Genomic DNA, 3,544 nt, shown 5'->3' with positions numbered 1-3,544 from the left:
ACACGCCGAGAGCTCCGCCTCCAGCGCACTCTCACATGTGCGGATTTCTCTGCATGCGCTATATATGATATCCCTTCTATCATCTCGGAGGATCATGCCTCCTCCCGCCGCTCCTGTGGCTGCAACAAAGCTGCCGTCTGTGTTAAGTTTGGCCCAACCCGTACTAGGGGGGGCCTAGCTCGATCGCGCCGTCGCTATCCTGCAGGGCTGCACGCGCGGCGGGCCATCGCAAACCACCATCTTCCCCTTCTCCATATTGGCATGTGGATGTTGCTGGATGCATAATAGTGAAGTAATGTAGCCATGTAAGAATCTACGAGAGGCCTCGGCAGGAGGTGGCGGTTTGTCATGGGTAATCTCATCGCGAACATGCCATACTCTCCACATGATCATGAGGACCACCAGCCTCGCCGTCTCATCCAGGGGTTCCAACAGGGCGAATAGCCACTCTGGCCCCGTGTCCCGGATGGTCTCCACCTTAGGTATGTTTCAGTCCATCGCCATGACCCTCCATAGCTCCTTCGCCAGTGGGCACCTGCAAAGCGCGTGGAATTCGTCCTCGCGTTCAACACCACATAGGGGGCATACGTCAGTATCCTCGAGGTGCCGTGAAGCCTTGTTGGCCCAAGTAGCAAGTGAATTCGTGACAACCCTCCATGCAAACACGCGTATCTTAGGGGGAGCAGGGCACCCCCATATGATCTTTCAGATGGCGCGACGACTATCTAATCCAACTATCCCGTTGGAGAGGTGCTTATTTGGGTTAGAATGAGTTAAAAAATAACTCTAACTCTAACTGTGTTAGAGTATCCAAACAGGGCCATTGTTTTTTAATTATTTTGAGATAGGTCTATCTTATTTCTTGCTAAAAGATAATCATGCATGCCCAGCCCATCACAGCTTTCGCCGTTGTTAAACTATGATTTGGCGTCGCTGTCACCGGTTGCTCGACGAGGCTAGGTCCAGAGATGGAGAGCGGGGCAGAGATTCCAGGATATCCAGATGCGCGCCCGAACAGCGCGCTCAACGACCCAACGATAGATCGTTGAACGACCGCGCGGTCTCTTCGTTCCAAATGGGCGTTCCAAATTGGCTCCGGCCCGGCCGTGTGGGGTGGTCAGTCAAGCAAGCACCAAACCGGCGACGTCACGTCATTTCCGCACGTTGTCGCTGTGTCTGTGCCTGTTTGTGGTGACGGCACGCTTCGGCTGGCACGTACCTGGACGCGTACTACAACTGTTCCACGGTGCGTGCGAGAGACACTTGCGTACGTACGTTCTCCACTTCTCCACGTACTTGCAACGAGAGTCCGTACGTTGAACGTTGCATGCATGAATTCCACAGAGATCGAGCTCCGTTCCAAACGATGACCGGCCTTGCAGCTGGCCTGACCCGATGACCGAGGGGGAGCCGGGGTCTCGCCTCTCTCCGGCCGTGCGCTCCCCCGAGGGGCACGTCCTCTTCGTCACGTCAAATCTCCATCAAAATGGCGAACTCAGAAGAAAAAGAAAACATCTTTGCAGGGAAGAAAAGGAGAACCTTGCCAGTTGCCACTGCACGGCATGCATGCATGCACCATGCGTGTCCGGCCCCCACAATCCGGGACTTGCGGTTCAGACGCGGCCGGTGGGCCAGGCCCCAGGTTGGCCACGACGTTGCTCGCAACGGCGGCGGACCCAACCACAGACGTTTGTCACATCTTTGCATCTGCTTCTGCATGAGTATCTTAATCGACAACCTCGTACGATCGATTGGCCAAGGCCAACCCACCCAGTATCATTACCTAATTAATTCGTCCCTGTCATGCAAAACCGCCCGGATTATCGTGAAACTGTGGTCGGAGACAGCATTAGAAAAAGGGCTGCTGCTAGAGTTTTCTAAATACGAATTGCTGTCAAACGTTTAAAAAGTCGGACCAATTGGAGGGACATGGCACTCGTTCACGCGTCCACTTGTGTAGAAAAAGCATGGAATGCGTATCTTGGGTTTTCCGTTGGCTTGAATTAAATTGATTTCTTAGTAAATTCACCAGGACCTCTTTGATTCAAACGGTTTTCACTGATTTTTTTTTCTTGGAGTATTAGAATCACTAAGTTGATTATTTAATTCATATAACTGAAATTTACATGATTCTTTTCCTAGGAAGGAATCATTTGTAATACATTCTACACGATCTAGCATCAATCCGAAGGTTTTGTTTTTGCATGAAATCTATTGTAAGAATGAACTGTGGATGGAGCTCTTTACCCCCTCTCCTCTTATACTCCTCTTTTAATATACGATACGAGTGTGTGTATTTAAATTTTTTTATATTAACCTTTGTATTAACTTTAGTATAAAGTTGCACTACCGTGGATGGAGCTCTTTACCCCCTCTCTCTTTTAGTATATGATACGAGTGTGCATATTCTAGAAAAAAATGTATTAACTTTAGTATACTCTCTTCATCCCGAAATAAATGCCTGACCTTTGTATTAACTTCAGTATAAAGTTGGACTACCGTTAAGACTCACAAATTAGTGTTTCCTTGTGCCGGCCGGTCCTGTCAACTTCGAAGTGTGAAGCCGCCAAGCAAGCGGGGCCTGCAGAAAGCGCGGACCAGTCCAAGTGTCCGACTCACAAATCCATTTCGGAAGGTCTACCCTTCTGTTTTTTAGAAGATAGGTCTACGTTATTGCTAAAAGATAATCATGCATGCCTTTCGCTGTTGTTAAACTACAGTACGACTTGCCGTCGCTCTCAGCCGCTCGACTAGGCGTAGAGATTCCAGGATATCCAGATGAGCCCCGAGCAGAATACACCGGTGCGTTGCGCTCAACGAACGACCGATCGAAGCCGGTCGTCGGGTCGTCGCTACGTACCTACCTAGAGTTCCGAGAAGCGCGCATGCATGAGCCGGGTTCCGACGCCGCACGGTCTCTTCCAAATGGGCGTGCAGTCCAGCTAGCATGCATGCACATACGAATGCGAAACCGGCGACGCCGTTCCCGCACGTTGTTGCTGTGCCGAATTGTTGACTCCCTCTGTAAACCTTATAAAGACGTTTTAGATCACTAAAATGCGAGAGGTACTCGCGTATGTCACGACGGAGCCGAATTCTCAAGCCGGTCAATACCGAAGCTGTTCTAGTCTTGACGGGCGGCTGGACGTGTACATAGCAGCTGGCCGGATCGTGTGCACGTTGCTAGCTAGAGCCGGAAATTTCTTTCCTGTGGTCTCCGGCCGTGCGTTTCCCCGAGTGGCTAGGTACCCCTTCGTGACAGCTCGGTCGATGTGAGCACGTACTACCGTTCCCTTTTGATGTGCTTGTACATCTAGAGATTGGAAGTGGAACAAGTGATATCACCTTAGGGTTCAATTCTCGTCTTATACGGTAATGGTATCACCTTTGGGTTCAATTTTGCTGACATTTTTAGTTGCGACGCGAGATCAAACAGTGGCAGCCTTAGAAGGCAGTGGCGGAGTCAGGATTCGAGTATAGGGGGGCCGAGTATGTATATTGATCGAATCTCGTTGATAATTACTAGTTGCTTCTACTAAAATTG

This window comes from Triticum dicoccoides, chromosome 6B (assembly GCF_002162155.2).
Source record: "Triticum dicoccoides isolate Atlit2015 ecotype Zavitan chromosome 6B, WEW_v2.0, whole genome shotgun sequence".
NCBI lineage: Eukaryota > Viridiplantae > Streptophyta > Magnoliopsida > Poales > Poaceae > Triticum > Triticum dicoccoides.
The sequence above is the reverse complement of the archived record's forward strand: the minus strand, read 5'-3'. Positions refer to the sequence as shown.